Source organism: Kryptolebias marmoratus, linkage group LG6 (assembly GCF_001649575.2).
Source record: "Kryptolebias marmoratus isolate JLee-2015 linkage group LG6, ASM164957v2, whole genome shotgun sequence".
Lineage (NCBI taxonomy): Eukaryota > Metazoa > Chordata > Actinopteri > Cyprinodontiformes > Rivulidae > Kryptolebias > Kryptolebias marmoratus.
In genome coordinates this window covers 28538120-28562791 of record NC_051435.1, presented here as the reverse complement: position 1 = coordinate 28562791, position 24672 = coordinate 28538120, and the positions used below count along the sequence as shown (strand labels likewise).

Sequence of the window (24672 nt, the reverse complement as noted above, 5' to 3'; positions counted from 1 at the left end):
GAACTTCAGGAAAATCCCAATCAGAGCCTTTTGCCACTAGTACCAATTTGAAACAGACCCTTACTGTTTCTGGGGAGTTCAGGCTGCTGTTTATGTCAAGAAGGACAGAGGTATTAAACACTACCCGATATATTTTAAATGGAGATTTTCTCATGTGTTTGTACCTGTCATACACATACAAATAGAGTTTTAGTGAAACTAGGAATTTTTAAAAAAGATTTTTACAGTGGATAATTTTATCAACCAATGCCAAAAGGTGAAGGTGGGCAATAATGTTTTTCTAGTGTTTGTGTGCATGTGTTTGTGTCTGTCTGTTACCAAAACATCTCATGAACCACTGGACAATTTTTTTTATGAAATGCAGAAATCAATCATTAAATGTGCATCTGCAACTGATCAACCTTTGGAGTCAACTTGACTCAAGATAGCCACATCAGTCAACAGAAAAATTACAATAAATGGATATAACTTTGTTATTTTATACATATTTGTTTGTTGTGTTAAGAAAATATCTAATTGGCTGGACTTTCAGAAACTAATTATTGGATGTACATCTGCAACTGATAAACTATTGGAGTCACATTCAAGATGACTGCTATGGCTAAGCCATCTGAACAAACACATAAATGGCTATAACAATAACAATGTTAAATCTATTAAGCTAAGATTTGATGTGATGGTAGCTGAGAGTCCTTCACAACACATACTCTAACGGATTGTGCAAGATCAGTTTTTAACACTTTGCCATTATTTCTTGTGTCAACTCTGACTGTTAGCAAAATATCTCACAAACCACTAGTCTTTTAGAGAAACCTTTAGAGAGGATGTGCACCTACAACTGATCAAGTTTTGGAGTCACCTTAATTTAAGATGGCTGCTACAGCTAAACATCCCAAGCAGTAACAAAAATGTAAAACTTATTTAAAATTACTGATACTAAACTAAAGCTTGATTTGGTTCTTGCTTTATTTGTGTTTTATTCAATGATGTATTTTCACTAAAGACTTTTACCACCAGAGGAAGTTTCTAAATTAATCAACATCATTATAAATTGTCTAATTATCCCATATCATAATCTCAACCTGTATCTCTATCTTAAAATTAATTTCAGCAGAAGATGATTATTGATTCATGTTGATTAAGACATGGGCATTTTTAAGATTTAGTCAAACTTTCAGTGCTTCCAGTCTAAATGACTGAACGGAAACTTAGTTTTTTCTTGTTTAAAAAGGTTCTAATTCCAACCACATTAGTCATCCTTTTAACATAAATACAAACACTGCTGCTTTGTTTTTTTTCCTTTAGTCTAAACTCTTCAAGCAGCACCCTGAATAGAATTGAGCAAAGTGTTTAGTTAAATAGCTTCGTCCCCTCCTGCTCCTCCTTCTTCGTCCCGGTGTCATTAACAGTGATTTATTTGGGGGCCCGCTGGAACACGGATGGTGCCAATAGGTGGGATGTGGGTACATAACCCCAGCAGCCGCCCTCCCTGCTCACTCTGCAGCACACTGTGATTGATCAACGCAACACAAAAGGCCATAAAGAGGAAACATACACAATATACACAATTAGTGGGTGTGTTTAGTTTCGGGGGACAACAGCAATTGTTACAGCAGCTCTGTGTGATGAATAGAGAGGCTGGTCTGTGGAGACCTGCATGTTTGTCTTCAAAACCTCACTCGGCTTCCAGCATTCATCTGTTAAACATGTGCACTAATCAATTTATTTTAATGAGATAAACATGTCTGACTCAGTTTTGTCTCTTTCTTCTACCGTGAATAGAAAAGCATCATCCTGTATAATATTCATGAATGAAACTTGATTTGAAGCTTGTTGCGAGCCTCATTTGTCTGCTGTAGTTTAAATCCAGTAATTATGAGGCTGTTGGATCATCACATTGGCTGAATTTAAATTCTGTTCTGCTCCTGAACACTTTCTAATTGAACCACACAGATAAGATGGCAGCAAATAGAATATTTACTAGTTGATAAGTAAAATGCAAGTGTATTGGTTCCTTGATATTAGTCAATAATTTTGGGAAAATACTTCAAATGATCATACCACATAGCACTCATTCAATTTATTTTTATTTTCATCTGTAGGGGTGTAACCATACATGTAAATCCCAGTTTGGTACATGTCATAGTTCAGTACAACAGAGAATACAAAAACATGCCAAATGCTATTCTTTAAACCAGGGGTCTCCCATCCTGGTCCTTGAGGGCCACTATCCTGCATGTGTTACTTGTTTCCGTGCTCCAACACACCTGATTCAGTGGTTAAATTACCTCTTCATGTTCTGTAGAAGCCTGTTAATCACCCATTGATTCTGATCAGGCATGTTGGAGCAGAGATTGGAGACCACTGCTTTAAACCTTTACTCTAAACAGACAATAACTCTCTCATAAACAGAGACAGAAAAACAGGCCACCCTGTGGAGGCTCCAATAGAGCAGGCCGTGTACAGCAGTGAAGTGCTTGTCAGCTGGTAACTTCAGTAAACAAATAAAAAAGTCATATTGTTCTGTCTTATTCTAAACAATGCCCTACAGGCCATGTATCAAACAAAATGTTTGATCAGCACCAAAACTGAAAAGCGCCTCTCTTTTGAAAACAATATAATCCAAAAAGGAGAGTTTGTTTCAGTTAATTTAACCTATACTTGATGGAAAATAACTAGATAACATTTTGAGATGTAAAAATACAAAGTATGAACCTGCTGAAATATGTTAAAACTCACAAAAATCTTCTCAAAGTGGTGTTGTGCTGTTTATACACAGGTGGAACTTGTGAAACACCAAGTGATGTTTAGTATTTCTCAGTGCCGATTAGACACCAGAGGACATTTCAAGGGCAAACATTGTGACCCTTTTACAGCCACCTCTCTGCCACAGCTGCTGTGGATAGATGGAAATACAAAATATTTCCTCACATATTGGTCTTCAAGCTTCCAAGTTTCATCTGAAATAACTTGCTTCTTGCTATGGTTTGGTGTTGAGTGCTTTAGATAGTATCTTCCTCTACTCCTTTTTGGTCATGGCTGTTAGAAATGAGAGATAAAAAAAGAAAATCGAAAATGTGCATCCTCTTTTAGATAAGAGTACTGATGTAGCTAATGTATTGTTTGTCTGAATGTCCTAATATCTGTTCTGTGATGGTTTGTTACAAATATGTGTGCTGTTACAGCAATGACAATGCTCAAATTTAACAAACAGTGTCTACCATTTACACCTCCTGTAGTCCTGTAGCTTAACTGCTTCAGGTTTGCTCTCAAGTTGTATTTGCACGTCTTTAAAGACTCAAGTTTGCTTTTTAGTCACAAATAAAAACATTTTTTTGTGAGAAGAAGTAACAATGACTTTAATTGGGATTTAAATACTAAAACCAGAGCTGATGCACTTCTAAAAAATTGCTGGAAAGCAGGATTTGTTTCAAGATAGTGAGAAAAACTGCTATAAAATATAAACTATCAAAAGACTTGAGGCCAGCCATTGTGAATGCTAAGCAGAGATCTTGTCAATTATCTTCAGAGCATGGTCTTTGGTGTCCAGACCCACCCCGTGACATCATACTGGTCCAGTCTGGATGCAGAGAGGAGCTGCTGAAAAGTTGGAGTGGTTCAGTCCAGTCTTGGCTGGATACTGTTCCTGCCATATGGGCCGCTCTGGCACCAGCACACTGGACTCTTCACTTGGCTGAACATTAAACAGCAGACAGTCACTCTTTATTCAGAGGCTCCTCTACAACTGTCGAACACCAATTTATTCAATGCTTTCATGTCTTTAAAAATGTTTTCTTTTTTCATTTATTTAGCAAATATTTGAAATTGCATCACTTGTCATAAAATTGACACATTCAGCTGTAAGTTTGACTTCAATAATGATGTTCAAGCTGTTTGTCTTCCAGGATGTTAAATTCAAGGATTCAAGGATCTTCTATCGTCATACCATCTCACACTTGCATGTTTATGGTACGAAATTTGGACTCAGGTCCCAGTTCAAATACTGTCAAAAGAAATGTCAACACACATGCAAAACCTGAAAGAAAACACAACAAGCACCCCCAAAGGCTGGCTCCAGTCCAAGTTTAACATCCTGCCCCTTCATGTAAAAGAATGAGACAGTTTTCTGATTGAAAAACTAAAAATACATCTTAAATGTATTTTTCCACGTCTTGACTCACCTAGTTCCTACCTTGCTGTTGTATGTTCAAATAGTTATTTTTCTAAAATGTTGAGTTATAGTTAGTTATTTAATGCTTAATAAATGGTCATGTGACTCCATGACTGTGTTTAGACAAAAAGCGGGACTTTCCTATTCAAGGTACAGCCAATACATTATTGGTACAGCCTCACATCCTTAGTACACAGACCCTGGTTCTAAAATACAACATGACGGCACTCGTAAACAAGATATTTTGGCTTTATTTTTGTATAATGGAAGCAGGCAGAGACATGCCGTCCAAATACTTAGTCTTTGGCCAGTCCAAAGGTGCAATGATTAGAAAGCGTAGATACGTAGTTTTCTTCTAACAGAAATTAGGTCCATTTGTTGTGTTTTATACTTCTATTGTTCCAGCAAATTTATTTGCTGGAACAATAGAAAAAAAAGCATTATTTTAGAGAATTTCATTTAATGCTCTCAAATTATTCTTTCTGTAATCAGAATCATATCAATGCCTTGGGAGAGGTTTCAGTTCTTCACCCCAGCATGATGGGCTCTTTGTTCAGTAATCATGCTACAAAAATCATGTTGTGATGCTTTGACAATTATTAAAAACATCTTTGCATTTCTTTTATGTGATGTTAAAATTTTAGGCTTTAATTTTTGGGGTCTTTAGTGTTGTGTTCATATCTTCTAGTTCCATTTTCTTTCTCTCTCTTTTTCTGTTTGGTTCTCAGTTAGGAAAACATTGTATTATTTCTGCCTTACTTTTTTATTGTCTCATTCTTAAAATCATTTTACTAATTGCCACACAGTTAATTGCTACATTCATTAGTTCCCTCAGTATATATTTTACCTGGTTTACTTTGCTCACCAGTTGTCATCCTTTCCAAAAGACCTAAATTTAGTTGGCCTTTTGAACTCTTGAGTTTTGTTTTTACCTCAAATATTTTAAATTTTGGGGTTGATCTTCATGTCCTCCCTGTTTTTGCTGCTCATCCTCCTCCTCGTCTTGATACGTGCTGTTGGCTTTTCCTTTTGTTTGAGAAATTCTTCCATCACTTCCTTATTATAAAATATCAGATTTTGTTTTGTTTCATTCAGTAATTATTTGTTGTTTTGATGCTTACATTTTTCACAGTTTTATTATATTTTACTACTTGTTTTAATACACTCAGGATTTAAAATTTCAATCCCATAGTAGTGTTTATGGTCTGTCTATAGGTAATCAGGCACACTTTATAAGGCTGTTTTAGTTTAGGTTGAAAACATACCTTCTAGATGTCATTGATGCTGATTCTAATGGCCTGGTTTGTATTGTCATAATGATGATTGAGATTACAGGGCTTTTTTCTGTGGGCTGGACAGCCTTTTTGTTGTTTCTTTCAATACTTTTACTGCTTTTGTTTCTCTGCTGGTTTCTGTTGCTTACCCTTGATTTAGAAAGGTCATCGCTGCCCAGCTGGTGCTCAGTGTGTGTGGGTGTGTGGATGTGTGTGTGCATACGCCTCAGGACGCAATAAATCGTACTGCGGTTTCACTGGCGACTCACCTCCTCCATCGGCTTTGAATCCAGCACATTAACATTCACAGAGTCAGTGTGTTGCTTCAGGGACTGGGAGGGTTGAGATGATGTCATGGCTAACAGCTGAAGAGATCTCAGTCTTCACATTTACTTCATTAGGAAGCTCTGAGAGCCTCTACATCAAAGGGTAAAATCTAATGAAAATCTCTGTGCTTGTCCCCACAGAAACCATCAGAGCTGAGCTGCTGCTGCACAACAGTAAGTCTGACTTTTATCTCCACAATCTTGTGTTTTCATGTGTTCAATTGATGACTCTGTGTGATTGCTTCAGTACAACAGCTCCTTAGTTTTTATTGTTGTGTTTTTTGGGGTTTTTTTGCAGACAAATAAAATGCTTTATTGCTGATTTTATAACAATGTTGAATGTAGTGATTGAGACAGCAGTGGCTTAACTTTGGCACGCAAGTCAGCAGGCAAGGTGTATTCCTTCAAGGAACGCTACATTTATATCAGAACAAAATTTCATTCTAAAAAAGTCTGCTAAATTTTAAATATATTTTTACATCACAATTTGAGCTTCTTTAGAGGCTTTGGGAATGATTTTGTGAATTACTGAAAGTTTTTTAATGTTTCAACCTTGCGTCCACATGGAAACAGAATTTTAGGACCCTCAAAATGGTAGTTCTTTATATTGAGTTTCAGAGTGAAAAAGTCTTGAAAGACCACCTTTGTGTTTATGTGTAGCCGGTAAAAATGCAACCTCTCAAAGTGATGATGCCAGAGCCTCACTTGTAATCTAACCTACACCTCAAGGATGTCCTCTCTTGTCGTGTTTACATTTCAGGCATATCCATGGCCTGGCATCATTAGTTTTTTGTGTCATTTTTGGTGTTGTGTGGATGAACACATTTCTAGAAACATTGCCATATTTATGAGAATAATTTTAGAAACTACAAATCAAAAGATTGTTTAGTAAACACCGCTTTTTGTGTGGACAAAGCCTCAGAGTAGGGTTGGAAACTACAGCTTTGGTCTGGGGTCTTTTTGGTGAACTAAGCCAAATGATTCAGATCCCAGACAAGAGCGTCAATTCCATCACTAGCTTATACTACTTATAAAGGTTTTATTGGAACTTCTGTTTTGTAGAAGACCAAGTGTTCAAGCGAACATCCCAGTAGGACTAGTTTTGACTGGTCAAATGAATTATAGCAACAGTAAGAGTAGACTTTCATTTTTTGGGGAGGTTTTATAGTGCTAAACTAGTCACTAAGCAAACATCTAGACTCTTTCAGACACATACTACTTTCCACAGCAACTGTATATGTATGAATGAGTATCATTTCCCTTACATTCTGTAATTGCTAAAAGCTAAGCTAGTTGTACTGTTTCTGCTACTGATTTCAGCTGTTCTGCTGTGATTTGTTGCTTTACCACATTTGTACAGTTTGTCAGGTACTACAAAGACAAAAAAATGAGCCAAATTCCTGTTAAGAAATCACTCAGCTTATTATGCTTTAAGAGACAGCTGACAAACCAGCATGATATCTCCAATTACTGGCCTGGAAGGAAACCTTCAAGCTACTGAGTCAAATTTTGGGTCATAAAATAGCTCATATACTATACTGTATTTGTGCATCAGCGGGGTGTCAATTGGTTTAGGTTAGGTTAAGGTATTGGTAAGTTACTGTTGGTAAATTTAACAAAACTACAAGGGTCTTGAAAATAGTATGTTGCTGTAGTAACAACCTGACTCTACAAGTACTTTGGTGTTAAACCTTACAGGATGTACTGTCCAGTTTACAATTCCAATTTTGCTCTCCTTCCCTCATAAATAAGGAGAATAAAAATTGTAATGCCTAACACTTTCAAAAGAACTGAATGCCATCATAATAAAAGATTGATCAAGCCAGTGATGCTGTGTTGGTGTTAATGGAAGCACTTCAATAGTCATGTTTTAATAAAAGGGAAAAACTTTGTTGTGGATGTTTGTTTGTACTATTTTTTTTACTTCTTTGTACTTCTGAGTGATTTTCATTTGTGCAATAAATGCAGCATGACATAGAGGTAGACCCCATAAACTCCAAAACCACAAAATGATCCAATTTAAACACAGTTTTCCATCCTATATTTTAACTTAGGGTAACTTTTACACCTTAAAAAAACAAAACTTGTGTAGTTTTATCTGGTTTTCATGCCTCTTTCTTAAACTTCATTAATAAACTTATAAAAATCTTGGTTCCTTTTTCATCATTTCCACCTGGATAATAACAAAGCACATTGTTTCACTTGGCTCAACTTTACGCTAACATTTTTTATTTGATGGTTAGACCAGGCTTTTCCATGGTTGCTCTTCCACTTTTGTAGAGTGTGTAGTTAATCAGGAGTGTTTTTAATTTTGTTGGAACAGATCGAGGACATGAAGATAATTTAACTCTGGTAATTTGAGCACACAGTTTCTCACACGGAAACACAAACAAAAGTTTATGGTAATCTGACCGTCAACACTGTTAAATCCATCTGGAATTCCAGGCATTTATGAGACTTATAGTGTGATTAGAATCATCTGTTTTATCAGGAAGCTTCATCAGTTCATTTGTCAAATGTGATTTTTATCAACTGATTCATCCTCTCAAGACCTAAGGCATCATAAAAGAATCATTTAAAAAAATTGAAAACTGTTCAGAATCAGTCTCAGAAAAGTGTGATTTTCTGTAAAACTTCAGTTATAACCAAAATCTGTTTGAAAGCCTCTGACGAGACTATTCAACTAAAATTAAAACTATTGAAAAGGATAAATCTTTGGCTCCTATTGAAAATGACTTTTCCCATGAGCTTATGAATATTTAAAAGAAAGGTGCTTTTCACGTGGCAATACCACACTGAGATCTGAATGGTCAAAACACAAATGCTTTTTTGGGTCTAAAACCTATAAACAGTGGGTCTCATCCAGTCTGAAAGGTTAAAATGACAAATAGTTGACATTTGCTCTTGGACAACTATAAAGGATGACATCTGCGCAATCACTGGCAACATTTGGCATTGTTTTACAGTTTTAATTCAGTCCCCTGGAGTAAAATTATTAGGCATTAATACAGATTCCTAACTTGTCCTGACGTTTACACTCATTCTGATGCTGCTCTAAATAATTATGATTGTGGATCCTACAGTGTTGGAAATTCTGATATCTTTTTATTTTAGTTCAGCCTTCACTACAGCAGCTGAAGACTAGCATTTCCCAGAAGTGTGTGTGAGATCTTCAGGCTTCAGAACTTGGTCATTTCTCCTGGAAAATTTGTTCAGAGATTCCTTGCTAACTCCTCTTTCAGAACCACCCCTACTCCATTTCTCTTCCTATCCACACCGTGGTAAATCAGCTTAAACCCTGCCCCAATGCTGCGGGCTTTGCTGCCCTTCCACTTGGTCTCTTTTACAAATAATACATCTACCTTCTTCCTCTGCATCATGTCAACCAACTGTCTACCTTTGCCTGTCATTGTCTCTACGATTAAAGGTGCTACCCTCACTCCTACACTCTTAACGTTCCTCTACTCCCTCTGTCTTCTGGACCATTTCTTTCCTTTGTGGTCTTCAACTAACAGTAGCACAATTTCTGCTGTGACCCTGTTTGTCAAGCACACTGGTGGCAGTCGTTGTCTACCGATTCAGTACAGTGTCACTTGGATGAGCATGTTTGTTTTGGCAAAAGTGTTTTACACCGGATGCCCTTCCTGACATAACACTCACCATTTACCCAGGCTTGGGACTGGCATGAGTGATACACTGGCTTGTTCTCCCTAGTGACTTATTTGTCTATGTGTGTTTGAGTATTTATATCAGGCTGAGAGATAACAGTGAATTGTAATGGATTCATTTGCATTCAACCTCATCTGTTCACACAGTTTCTACAGAAAAATATAGCCTGAGGGTCAGAAGCAGCTCCTAGACTGACTCCATCAATGTCCTCAGAGAAAACAAAATAACTTTATGTTAATGAATGAAAAACAAATATTTAATAAAGAATTTTCTAATTCCAGATATTTTAAACTAATTAATAAGGTCAGTTTCTGGTATACCCAGACTAAAGATAAATACTTTAAAACCAGAGGAATTTGTATTTAATTATGGCATCTTTTAACCCTCCTGAAGCCCTTGTAACTTCTGGTTCATTTGACCCGAAGGTCATGGAAAGGTTAGCCGTGAACAACATTTTAATAGTTTATCAGTTTACAGGCAGTACTTTGATATTTCCAGACAATGTTGTTGTACTCAAAGAGTTCAGTATCAGGTCACATTTTTCCTATTGTCATAACTGGAAAAAGCAGAAAAAAACATGAAAGTGTCTCCCAAAATTACTACCTGGAAGAATAGGTTTTATTTTCTTATAAACAAGGTCCTCAAATCAACGACCAAAGTTAGCAACATTTTAACAGAACAAGCCTTTTTTTTTACTTTGAGGTGCTGAAAGATAATATTTTATGTGTAACTGAGGTAGATAGAAAACTTTGCCTGTTTTTACTGAATGTGTGATCCTTTGATTGCTTCAAATACAAAGTTAATATGGTCCTCAGAAGTGTTACTCATCTCTGTTCTACACTTTGTTCTTTTCTCCTCCTTTCCTTCCTCCTATCCGCTCTTCCATTTCCACTTTTTGTAATCACGTTCTCTTCTCTATCATCATACCGCATACAGTCTTTGCTACTTTTTTGTCCATTTCCTACAGGCAGCCTCTTTATTCCTTAACCATTATGCCATTCACCATTTACCTCTTTACTTCTCTCTTCTAGTTCATCATTGTTGTCCTTTTCGTGCAATTCCCATTTTCACCTTACCACCACCCCTTCCTCCTTCATCACCTCCTTTTTTTTCTTTCTTTGAGACAGAGGAGGACGAGGAGAAGCAGCAGGGCCAGAATTTACATCTTGATATATCACTTTCCTGCAGCAGCGCAGGCGGTGATGGATGGCTTGTTGCCAGCACCACGGCGCTGCCATGAGTTACCGTGGTGATTACCGGCAGAGACGGCTACTCACTGGCCACTTCATCACAGTGACTGGTGGGGAGCAAGCCGAGAGAAGAAGGAGAAAAAGGAGAACTGAGTTTAAAAACAGAAGTGAGAAAAACACAGTTGGAGGAGAGTGCCAGAAAAAAGTATCTGTGCTTAGCTGTGGCAAAATGTAGGAGATGGCATCATCAGATAAAAAGCAGATCACATGAAAATAAAATTTTGAAAACATGAACCATTTGGGGCAGTGATTTTGATGTGATGTGATATAAACCATTTGGGTGGTACTAATAATATTTCTTCAATGAGAACGAAGAGGTCTCAGGATGTAGTGATGCGGTGCTAATTTCCCCAACAGACTCTCAAAATCTAAGTCTGATGATCAAAACTGTGAATTAGGAATGAGGAAACAGCTTTTGCCAAATTTATTTACAGTAATTCACTATAGCAGAATTCTGTAGGGAACATCAGAACAAATAGTTTGAGTTGCTACAAATTAAACTGAGCAGGAGCCATATATTTTTAACGTTGGTCTTAATATATTTCTGTGAAATAATTTAATTTCACACCGTAAGGTTCATTGTGTTCATTGTGAAAACCATTGCAAATCCACAATAAAAGCTCAAGTTATACATTTTCAAACGCACCTACTCTTCAAAGTATATTTATACCATTGTATTTTTTTTTTGTGGGGCTGTGGTAGCTTGGTGGTCATTGCCGTGCTCTTGTAATCTTATGACTGAGGGTTCAAGTCCAGGTTCCATCAGGAGTGACATCTAGTCTAAAACAAGTGTCAAATTTTTGTGCAGGTTTGCTTGCTGTAGCAATACTTGCAGAAGAGAGCAGCCGAAAAAGAAAAGAAATTTTGCATTGCACTATATTGACATCCTTTACATCATCTACAGTATCTTGATAAATTAATTACAGCATCCATTTTCAGCTTCTTAATTTTTGTCAATATAAACACTTGACACAGTATATTTAAACAAAGGTGGATGAAGATGTTCAGCTTGTGTTTAAGAGACTCATCCTACACAATGTTTGACACAGGATATTTATTTTCTGTACTCTCATTTTCAAATGAAAAATGTTTAAGAAAATGAAACACAGTTAGGGTTACACATTTAGCATTCATAGTTCAAGATTCCCATTGGGTAACATAAATGCTGCTCCACAGTGAGCACTGAACCATCAAGATCATCTAGTTTGTAACACAGGGTTGAAAAATTACTGCATTTGTAGACAGATGGATAAATGTTTAGTTTTCTAAATGACTTGTTGGGATACAACGCATTACCTCCACATCAGTACCTCATAATATGATATATAAATATGCAGTATATCGGGTATATATTGGTAATATATGCAGTTGTGTTCAGAAGTTTACATCTATTCATCATGGCCATGAATGTCACATTAATTTTGGACTTTTAATAATTTAATTTAATAATTCATTTGTATCATTCTATATACAAGGTGGAATGATTGTACAACAAATAACTTCCCCCACTAATAATTGGTTAATAATTAATTAACTCTCCTGTGGTCTTCGGATCAAAATGACCCAAAGTTACAAAGGCTTCTCTACCTCTCTCTATCTCTTTCTCTTTTGTGGACTTCAGGAGGGTTAATGCAAGTTACACTTCAACCACAGTCTTTTTGAATTCATCTACAAGCTTCTGGCTAGATATTTGACCACTGTTTTTAGCAGAATTGGTAGATTAGTTTCCCTGCACGGACCTGGCTTTTAGGAATAGTCTACAAATTATTAATCGGGTTGAGGTCGTGGCTTTGGGAAGACCATTCCATAAGCTTAACCTTAGCTTGCTTTACACAATCAGAAATCAGTTCTGATGTGTGTTTAGGATCCTTTTCCTGTTGGAACATAATATTTTGATGACACACAGAACAAGAGACAGAGTGATCATATGTAAAAAGACTTATCATGTTACTTCTCTATTTGATGAGACCAGGCTTTCTGATTGTATGGAAACAAAGAAAATTATTGGCAGATTTGTCATGGTGAGCATTTTACTTGTGTTGGACAGATTTCACTCTAAAAACATACATGTTAGGCTGCTTTCAGGCCCAGGCCTCCCTTGAAAAAGAGATCTGGGATCTCAATGGGATTTGCCTGGTTAAATAAAAGATAATAAATAAATACATAAATGAATTCCATTGTTTAGCAAGAAAGTTTGAGTGCTGTATCTTGATGCTTAAAATTAAACTCCCCTTCTGCTTTCCTCTTTGCAGTCATCAGGTCAGAATATAGAGCATTGATCAAAGCACGATGGTCTCACAGATCTGACATGTCCTCAGTGTAAAACATATAGGCACTGTACATAAAACATCACCCAGTTCAATACTAATTGCAAACAAGCTTTGCAGGTTTGATTTTCATGGATTTAAAGCTTTTGTGTCCCATGGCTGCTGTACTTAAAATAACCTGAACATTCACTTCTACTTTCCGTCTCTGTGTCTCATCCTGTGGTTGGTAATTTCATGTCTGGACTGGTTGCTGCTGCCATCCGACTGGGGGAAAATCTGACATACCCTCCTTCCTCAGACCATCGACTATAAAATCCAAGGAGAACCAGATCAATGCTGGCCAACCACTCATTTCACTGTGGGTTCAGTGAAATGGAAAATTCCAGATTGTAGTCTGAATCTGCAATGCAGCAGTCATGAAAGAGAAGGTCCAGTTAGTGAGACTTTCATGCTCTTACAAACAGACTTACTTGCATATTTTACTTTGATTTTGTCCCCTTTTCGTATAGACATTTTTAACTATTTGGGCTTAATAAAAAAAAGGTGCTGTTATGGTTCACATGGCATGTCTTCCAGGTTTTTTTGAGCTACTTTTCTTGTCTCTGAACAGTTGCGTTCATTTTAAAGCTTGCTTGTCAGAAGGCGGGGAGACGGAAGCGAACCCAGAACGCACTCATCATTTTTAAAAAGAAAAGTAATTTATTAAAGTAAAAATTAGTAAAAACAAAAAGCTGGTGTGGCAGCAAAGACCAACAAACATATAAGGCAAGGTAAGGCAAGGTACAAGTGGGAAAAACAGCCTACAGTTTTGCAAGTCGTGCACACAAATGTAAGACATGATTTTCAATCATTGGCTGCACAAAATCTCTTTGGCTCATTGGTCGTTTTGCCACCAAAACTCAGAATTCAGTGACACTGCAACTGAACCTATCATGCCAAATGAGCAGTGTTGGCTCTATGAAATAGTTACAACTCATTTTACCATCTGTTTTTGAAGTTGGATGTTGAATGCCAGATATTTTTTAGCGTATTTTTACATTGTTGTATTGCTCCTAACTCAGAATTTTTCTGGTGTTCATAAATAAGGTTTATGTGTGGTAAACATTCAGAAGTCTGAATTGTATTCTTCCTCTGACTACAGCAAGTGTCAGCTGAGATGTGTTTGCTGGTGAATAATTTACCACGGCGTGGTCCAACCTTGAGCTGACCTGTATGTTCTGAACATCCGTTGCTGTTTCTGCTGCCACCTCATATAATATCTCACTGGGAACATGTTCACTCACTGACAAGGCTGATCTTCACACAGACCTGTGTGTCTTTGTGGGTAAACTTGTCTTCCTCTCCTGTTCAGTGCATTACAGCAATACAAGGAGACAGCCGCTTCAGATCAGAAACACGGTCATGCAGAAGAATTAAAACCATGTTTACAAACTGTAAAATATGCCAATATATTTCGGAAAGACATATCTTGTATATGTGAGACACTAAATGGTTTTGGTTGCTTTTTATTTCTCTTTGACTGGTGATAAACAAACTGTAGCAACATGCTGCAGCCTTTGTAAAGATGACTCATACACATCTGTACTTGATGTCTGGCATTGTGTTCACAATACAAATTTTCCCATCAAAGCAGCTTTAGCTTTGCTGTTTAAACTGACTATAGTAACATTACCTTATTGACAACAAGCTACTGTAAGCAGAGAGACTATTGATTGTCATTGGTCAAAGGGAGTTGGGTGGTTTCCATGATGAGCTCAGTGAAGCAGCTGTGTATTTGGTTTTTCCCAAAATGCCATTTGAACAAACAACAGTTCTGTTTAAATGTCAAAATGAGATGAACTGAATAAATGAAACAAAATAATATATAACCCTTTGATGCTGTGGTGAAGGTTAGATTAGATCTAACTACAGAAACAAATTCATGAGGTATCGGAAAGGGTACAGTTTCTTGTTAGGATACCTACATATTCAAGCTGGATTAAGTAGACCCTTTATTTTTTTTAAATCAGAAGATTTTGTGATTTGTTACTACATTCATTGGTTACCTTCGGGATAAGGGATTGGGTGGTGGGATTGGTGTGCTAACATTTGTAGCAATTACTGAATGAAATAACTACTGCTATTTAATTATATTCGAAAACTCAATAAACTGTTTTTACCTAAAGGAAAATAAAAAAGAGACAGTTCATTAAAGGTTTAAGTACTGATTGGAAACAAAAACTATTCAGTCTGCTGAACATCACTTGATAATAAGGTGGAACTCTGAGATTGTTCATACACTATAAATGTGTTTTTTTGATAGTTAGGGATGAAAGACAGATTTGCACTTTTCCTAAAAGACTGTAATCATCCAAATTCAGCACTATTAAAAAAAATTTCTAATAAAGTAACAGACAAGATAGTAACTTTGTGTTTTCTGTTGAATCTTTCGTGAACTTGATTAGGCCATTTTTCAACTACATTTTAATGGTAATTGAACAGATTTATTTTAGGATTTTTGGACCTTTAATGTAATCAAACAAACCAATCCAAATCTTTGACAGTTTTAACCAGAACCAATGTCAACCCCTTCAGGCAGGATGACGAGCTCACTATGCTCTGCACAACCTACACAGTCTATTAGAATATGGCTGGATTGCAGCAAATTTGGAAAACCTAAGTCAGTTAAAGACAGTCACGATGCTCTTAGTAGTCTCTTACACTTGTAGTTCTTGGAAAACAGGCTTTTTCTGCTATTTCACTCACCACGCTCTAAATGTTGCAGGCATGTTCCCATGTTACAAACTTTTCACTCTTTTAGACCACATCAGAATACATCTACATGTGAGAAGATCACACCTTGCTAGCACAACGAAACTGCTAAGAATTGTAGCCTAGACATGAGGCCAGCATAGCTAGTCTTGCTTTAACTTCTTAACTGTCAAGCCACACTGGTGTGTATATGTCCCATGTCATCAAGCCACTACCATGCTCCCCCACGATTCACCCAGGACTCAGATACACTGCCACCATGATGATAAACCACCACAACCTTACTATAGAAACGTTGTGAATGTTCAAAACCCTTCATGCTCTACCACTTGTATTTGTGGCAATCTGCCTTCAGCTGCCTGTCTGACTTCTCCGGTACTCCTGATTTGCCAGCCCTTTAATTACTCACAACTGCAGCTCGTCGTCATCATCCTGGCCCAGGCTTCTTAAGGCAGTTGGAGGGAGCTGTTCCCCGCTGAAGCATCGATTTCCATTGGGTAATCCATCTCAGCCTGAAACCTTTTCGTTAAAGATACGTTGTTACTTACCCTGCCTCTCTGTGCACCTCTTAGTGTTCCTGTACTGCGCCTCCCTCCACTCACCTGGAATCACTTACCTGGGACCTCCTGTTGACGACGCCTGGAACTAGCTGAATCTGGCAAAGACCTACTTACCTGAGTACCTTACCTGCATCCTCCGACGTGGACCCCACCTTCACCATCTTGAACCCTGCACCGTGTAAATACTCACTCACGAGGTTCTGGAGCAAAGCCTGTCTGCCTCCCACGAAACACCTTCACGTATTATGTAAATACTCACCTGAGAGACTCACCTTCACACCGCACGCAAGTTAGCTTCCTACGCTAATCCTTCGAGCCGCCTGCCTATAGACTACTGGACTAAGATATTAATTTGAGTTCTTCTTCTTCCAGATTCCACTTTCTTCGCACAAATAAAACTTTCTAACTAATTACCGCTGCCTGTGTTGTTCGTTACCTGGGGACTTGCTGTTGGCTACTAGTAAAATCGTGTCAGTATTAAGGTTGTAATAAGGAGCCTGTTAATTTTTAATACACACCTCAAGACCTTGCAAAGACACCCAGTCCTAGTTCAGTTTGCAGGCCTCAGTTTTGGGGTTTAGAACAAAACTCTCTCACTGATGCACACTTAAACCTTTTTTCTGCTACTAATTCAGGAATAGACTGATTGACTATATGCTAAAGTTATTGCCTGTCAGATTTCAGATATACCCAAGCGAGCAGTTCGGCCACAGACAGACGCAGAAACCAGCAGGTAATGGGAAGTGAATTTATTTACAGTGCAATGGGATATTTACAGAGGGGAACCGGAGCCAGGACCTGAGGAGCAGAGAATGAGGCGAGTATGGGATCGGTGAGCAGAGGAACAGCAGGTATGGCACAGGTAATGTTCCTTGTGGTAGTTCTTACTGAACAGGTATGAGTCCAGAACACAGAAGAGATGACGAGATTGATCCTTGCCCAGCGATGGTTCGGTGTAGGTTCCAGAGAGCGGGTCCAGGTGAGGTGAGTATTTCCCGAGTGCAGGTAAGGTGACGATTCAGAAAGCGACTGACCAGTCTTGAAATCCAGGAGGCAGTAGTAGCAGGAACAGGCAGGTTCAGTTGAGCAGGTGAGTACTTAATTAGGCGGCAGGCAGTTGAAGGCAGACCAGACTGATTCCAGATGGGCAGGTAATCCTGAACACAGGTTTGAAGATACAAAAACAGACTTGGATTACAACAGGGAGCACACAAAAAAAACACAGCTAAGTCTCTCACAGGCTCTGCACTTTACCGCATGGTAAACAATGCTCCAGCACTGGTCTGGTTTTCACTGCAGCCTTAAATACTCCTCTAACTCCCATCAGCCTGATCCGTCACAGGTGTGAGAGGAGTGGTGATGAGGCGTCCGTCACCAGCTCAGGAGACGCCCACCAGGAAGCACTCACACACACACAAACCACCAATCACCACATTGCCAAGTGTAAAAGAAAAGTCAGTAGCAATTCAAAGTACAGTTCGGTACATACCAGCTACATACCTAGTACTTACTGGGTACATAAAAAAATACCTGGTGCTTATTGGGTACATACCTGACACTTACAGAGTACGTACCTAATACTTACCAGATACAGGGCTGTATATCTCTACCAAGAGGTTTTGTAGTCTCTATATTTGCTATGGCGGTTTTAGTACTTTTCTAAGTGTAAAACAGTTTTTTTTTTAAATCCATAACTAATAAAAACGTGTTTCTTTTTAACAGCAGTCTCATATTAATAGTTGGTTTCTGCTTTGACACAAACATGTGTAATATCTCACCTCATAAATACCAGGTTATTTTTCACACAGAAAGCTCATCTGCAGGGTTTTCATCTTTTGACAAAATGATGTTTTTCCACTTGCCATCTCTGATAAAGCCACAATGAAAAATGTCTGAGCATGCATGCTGATTGACAAATGGGCCGAGCTGATGTGTGATTACATACAAAATGTAACAACAGCACTGTGCCCTCATGTCTCATGAAGAGTCTGTCTGCATAGAAGGAAGCAAAAGGAGCTTTTCTTCTACAGGAGGAAGCCTTATAGCCTCCTGACTCAATGCTTCTTCTGATCTCTGATCCTCCTGTACTTTCCCCTCCCCTAAAGGTATCAGGGTGTTTTTTTTAATTGCTAATTTGTATATGATGAGAAGTCACTTCCTGCTCTTTGAATAAACCCTGCTACGCAACACTGCTTCCATTAAAAAATCACCAGAGACAGATCTCTGAAGGTCCTTGTGTGTGTGATGTCCTTGCACTGCAATCTTTGATCTATGAATTTGTAAGCAGCAGAATAAAAACTCTTCAGTGACTCTTTTTATGTATTTTTATTTGTCTAGCTCTGGACGTTTTTTCATTTGTCCGACTTCACATAGATCAAGGGTGTCAAACTCCATTCCTCGGGGGCCGCTCTCCTGCATGTTTTAGATCCATTTAAACAGCTGGTTTAAATGGATGACTTGTTGCCATGCTCCTGGAGAACTTGATGGTTTGGTGAGGAGGTAATTAAACCATTTGAATCAGGTTTGTTAGAGCAGAAAAACCTAAAACTCCCAGGACAGCGGCCTCTGAGGCCTGGAGATTGACACCCCTGTCGTAGATGAATAACTTGTATGAGCACATCCACAATGCAAACGTGTGTTTCCAGGTGAAGTGATGCTGCAGCGAATACTTTCAGTTGTTTGTGTGACCTCATACCAAGCCAGCTGAATAAACTTGATTGTTTTTCAGTGTTTTCAGAAAGCAGAATAACTCTTTGCTCACAACTGAAAAGTGTCCCTTTGCTGATAAGAAATAAAAGTCCGCTGCTCATATTTTCTCTGCTTTCCGGCTATTCCTCACCAATAAAAACCTCACTGTGATGAAGCTGCATTCTGTTTTTCTTTCTCTGCATTCGAGTTTATTCACCGCTGCTTGTTTTAGAACACCAGCTCCTCTGCAGCATCAGTAAACTGTGGGAGGAAACAAACATAAGAGTGGAATGAAGGCTGTTTCTCTGGGTTTCTCTGGGAATTGTCTGATTCCAGAGTATAAATTGACAGATAATTTTTAAGGCTAAAATCCTTTCTTTTTTACCATGCTTTAGTCATCTTCATAAAAACCTTTTTAACAGTTCACACATATTTTTCCCCACATCTACTTTGTATATTTAAACAAAACTCTGTGTCATTTCCTTCAAAGAAAAAAACAAAACAAACCAAAAAAACCTAAAAATGTCTCATGAGGTTGTTTTAGAAAAGACAATAGTCTCAATCTTTCATATTCTCAGACAGTTGCTTTAGCTTATTGAATCCTCCTGTGTGCCTTTCTTTGGAGGCATTTTTTTCAGCTGAAGAAAAATGTGGGGGTAAATTAGGATTAAGGCTGAATCTCATTTTTTATGGTACACCTATCTTTTTCCCTCCTTCTAAGAACTAGTAAAATTTCACTCTATTCTGTGATTGGACAGGTGTGGTGTATTTACTTAGTTACTTTATAGGGCAAAATTAACTAGATCAAAGTGTAATTTCAGCCACCAAAAGAAAAAAAAAAAAAAACTAAAATAGCTTGACCTGAACAAGGTTTTACCTGATTATTGAACTAAATTGAGAGAGAATTAACCAGAGACAGAAGAATGACTCAGACTGATTAGATTTGTGTTTGCTCTTTTCTTTGCTTCAGGTTTAACTGAAAGGAAATGTGCAGCTGATTTGGGGTACAGACTTGGCTCTAAGATTGTGGACAAAGGCAGTTGAAGATAAGGATCTAGAGAATGCGACTTTGTGAGGGTCCTCACAAAATAGAAATGAGTGTGTGCTGCAGTCACAATTCAAATAGTTGAACTGACCTCAGTCTTGGCTGTGAAATTGAGGTTAACTCACATTTAATTCAGTCCACACCCTCCTCTGTGTCGTTGCCTCGCACTCAGATGAACGCAGACTGTTATGTCAAACTGAAGGCTTAAACATCTGGACTTCTCATTAGATTTCTGGATGCAGCTTCATTAAAACTGCTGTAGTGTCATAAGTTTTATTTTTTCTTTCACTGTATGGTTTTAGCACATTTTGAAAAGTTTTTTTCCAGTTAGAAATGGAAAGAAATGTAATGCCTCAGTTTAATTTGGGAAAAAAATTAACAAATTAAAAGTTGAACTCTAAAAGGAATTAAATAAAATATAAAAGTCTTATAACTTAATTAACCTTACAATTTGAATTGTGAAAAAAAAATGTCCTGAAAACTTTGAGTCTAAACAGGAACAACTGTTTAATAACTTCTTATTCCTTAGTTTTTTATGTAAGCCTTTGTAAAGCAAATAACTTTTACTTGGCAGAAGTCTTGTGAATGAGGCATGGCAGAATGGAGCAGGAGATGGGTGTTGCAACACAGACTGGGTGTTGCTCTTGTTTGTGGTAGCGAAGGACCTGAGCTGAAGTGCAAAACTCTTGATTTATTGGTCTGTCTGCATTCCATCTGTCACCTATGGTCATGACGTGTGGATCATGGCCAAAAAACAAGATCTTAGATACAATCTGCTGTAATGAACTTTTTTTGTAGGATGGCTGAACTCAGCTCAGACACCCCAGGGCAGCTACCTCTCCCAATCGAAAGGAGACAGCTGAGGTGGTTTGGACATCTGATTAGGGTGCCTCCTGGTCGCCTCCCTCTGGAGGTTTTCTGGGTATGTCCTACTGAGAGGAGACCCTAGGGCAGACCAAGGACTGCTCTCTGGCCTGGGAATATCTTTGATCCTCCAGAAGGAGCTGAAAAGTGTAGCTGGGGAGAGCAAAGTCTGTCCCTCCTGGACATGTTACCTCTGTGACCCATTAGTGGATACAAATGAATGGATGCATATATAGATTATAAAAGGAAGATTACTGTAATTTTACATTCATGTCCATTATCAAGTTTAACCCTCCCAAGGCTTTCAGGTCAAATGGACCCAAAGTATAAGGGCTTTTCTTCCTCTCTTCAGTTACTAGGGCTTTCAGGAGGTTAAGTAATATACCTTAAACCATAACAAATATTTATTGCCTCACTTAATGTCCAGCTTTTTATACCAGAAAGTTAAAAAACTCCTCCAACCAGCTGATGCTGCTGTCTGATCTTTATCTGTGATGTTTTCTCTGTCATGCTGCTTGTTGTCTGATATAATGAGTGTCATCTGGGTGTTATTTGTCCCTGTGACTGGGAACATCATGTTAAAGCAGGATTTCATTCATGATGTCTAACACTGCAGATGTGCTCAGTATGGTGAGATCGGATATATTAACAGGTGCCTGAAGTCAGCTGTCAATTGCTGATGCAATTGTCTCACCAGTCTTTTTTAAATTGCATTATTTAAGAAGCCTAAAAAAATCCAAATGTATTTGCATTACTGTTTTTACATGTTAAATTATTTGAATAAAAAGAACTGCAGCCTTAAATCTTGTGTGATGGATGGTTTGAGTGATCCATATCCAGGATAGGGCGGCTTTGGTGTCGCTGTAACACCAAAGCGGCTCAGTGATGACTTCTGCCACTTTTAGTTTTCCTTGATTATAATTAGAGGGGATGTGAACAGACGGCGCCGCCTCGCCCCGCTGCTTCTGTCAATCAGTCCATTTAGCATGAATTTAATATAAGGCTGTGATCTCACACAAACTCCCATGTACTGGATTCAGTTTCCACTCATTTTCAGATCTTATCATTGCCAGCCTGCATTTTAAAAATTATTTCTGCCTTTGTTTTAATGTAAATTTAAATTCTTCATGGTGTTTGATGCTTTATATATATTAGCATTTTTTTCAAGCAACCATTCTGAAATATACAGTCAAATTATTTTAGTTTGGAGGCACCTACACTTAACCTTTTGGCAGAAACTTTTGTAATCATACTTAACAGGTCTATTCCTTATCATTTTGGGGATTGTTGTATTCACTGATATATTCAAGCAATATTTGTAAAACTAATATTTTATCAAATATATTGTATTGTAAGTTGTTCACGAGTATTTTCTTTCACACTATAACAGTTAACTTATAAAAAAAGTTAAGACACTTTAAAGCAAAGTTTTGCAGAAAGGTTATGAACCAATGATATTCTACCCATTGTAGATACTCTTTGAACAACTTCAGTTTGGAGATATGGAGTTTAATTTTGACGAGCTAATGGCTAGTCTGAGTGGGGCTAAGATCAGATTACTGCCATCGTTATAAAACAACTCCAGTCTCAAAAATATCATAGCCATGCCAGGATTATTTTATAATCTTTTATAAAGCTGTCAATTTCTTTTTACATGTTTATTTATTAGTTTATTTATTATGGTTGGTTCCAAGTGCAAATAGCTAATTGCTCAGAAAACAGAGGAATTTCCAGCAGCAAATTCTTATGTTTGCTCCTTAAAAACAAAAACAATCAGGTTTATTCACTCACAGAAATGATTTTTCATTATTATTTATTGAAGACCTAAACTTTTTATTTTTCAATACCTATAGAATGTATACCTTTATAGAATGTAAAGGTATACATTACATTCTCATTGAATCTAAGCTTATGATGTACTTTATACCCATCTTTTTATCAGAGTTAGCACCTTCGCTTGTAGCATTTTTGATACATTTACACATTTTGTTCTTTTTTATTCTATTCTAATTAAAAATGGACACCAGCCTTGTCTTTTAAAGACATTGATAATATGCTGTTGCTCCTGCTTCTCCACATAGATTTTCTTTTGTGGTCAAAATGTGGACCGCCTTCCACAAGTTAAATGTAAATATTCACAGACACAATTTATTTGCTCATGCTGTGTGTGTAGTTTTGTTTGTATGTGCCCGTGTGTGTATGTGTGTCTGCAGGAGCGATGCTAATTGGTCCGTCCTGCAGAGCCTGGTCTGTCAGCGACAGAAGGGAAGGTGTTTAAAATGCAGAGAGCAGTCACGGCTGGAGGAGTTCTAGCTACAAAACACTCTCCCTCTCTTTCTCTCTTTGCGAATTTACTCTTTTTTACCCTCTTATTTCGCCCTCTTTTTTCTCTCTTGCTTCTTTGTGTGTTTACCTCATCTTTCGTCTTTCTCATTTTCGCTGTTTGTCATTTTGCTTCTCCTGTCACTTTTTTCGCTCTAACACCATCTGGTCATTCTCTGTGACTCAGCGTTGTCGCCTCCTGGAGGCTCCGCCACAAACACACACACGTGCACACTCGCACACACACATACATAGTGCTGTGACATTTAAAATCCATTGCCCAGGAGATGTGTGTGATGGTGTGTGTGATACTGGGTGTGCAGTGCAGACAAGTGCAGACATTTTAACCACTTTTGAAACCAAGACTGTCATCCCATCACAACAAACCCTACAGGTCCTGTAGAAGCCTCCTACTAGCAAGATGAATTATGACAAAGTCTGTGTAAGGAGAAGGTGGGGTGGATAAAAGCTTTGTCAAAACAGTAAACTCCAATGCAGAGGATTGCTGTTCATTTTTCTGTTTTAATTAAAAAGAAATTTCCTTTTAGTAAAGAGTGTAGCATAATCTGGCCCATTAGTCAGTAACAACGCTAACAATAACAGTCATCCAGTTGAACCCAAACCTTGATTAAGGTGATATCTCACTGGGCTGTGAGTAGTTGGTGATCAGTTTTCATGAGGGCATCTCTCAAATATCTTCAGAATGTGCAACAATTTTTCTCTTGAAAGAGTCATTGTAGGCGTCTACAACCCATCTCAAGAGTGCTAGAGGTGTATTTTGACACCTGCACAGAAGCTCTCCTCTGACAGAAAACATCCGGAACAAATATGTCTAGGCCCACAAAAATCCACACTGATGGTAGTTAATACTTGCTGAAAAACTGTTTAAGATCTGCTTAGCTTCTTTTTGAAAGAGTATTCCTGCAGATTAAAACATGAACAGGGGGGACTGCTGAGGAAGAATAATAGGGAGATGTATGGAAGGAGAATTCTGCCATAAGTCGAGAGCACACATATTCGATTTGCAAGCAGGATTTCATCTCTTACTTTCAAAACTTTAACGCTTGCACTCAAAACTTCTGCTCGCTTTCAAATATTCTCTTTTCTCTCTCAAATCTTTGTGTTCGCGCTCAGATTTTCTCCTTGCATGCAAAACCTCTCTCTCTCTCACGGATTGAATCAGCCTGTAGCTAATTATTATAGAGTTAGCTTGAGTTCTTAACTGAGTCCCATCTTTTGTACTTTTTCAGGTTTAATTAAATTTTCTAATTGTTTCAGCCTTACAGTTTATTGTCCACCACTGTTATTGTTATTTATAAGTGTTATAATACTATATGGTTACTTTTTGTTAACACTAAAACAGTGTGAACATACATGTTTTTAAGCATAAGAAACAAACAAAAAAAAAATAGGAAGAAACAAACACAATAAGAAAAATGTGACAGCATGCAGATACAACCAAGAAGCCTTTACTGGCAAATATAA

The 24672-nt window shown here is 37.8% G+C and overlaps 1 protein-coding gene across 7 annotated transcripts in view; it reads left to right on the top strand.

Moving 5' to 3' along the window:
• Nucleotides 1–24672, top strand: part of enox1 (ecto-NOX disulfide-thiol exchanger 1) — a 142579-nt gene that overhangs the window by 46661 nt on the left and 71246 nt on the right. For all 7 annotated transcript variants that reach the window (XM_037976116.1, XM_017436171.3, XM_017436167.3 and 4 more), the window contains one exon: nucleotides 5913–5945. The gene's annotated coding sequence lies outside the window, so the exon portion shown is untranslated. The remainder of the gene's footprint in view (nucleotides 1–5912; nucleotides 5946–24672) is intronic.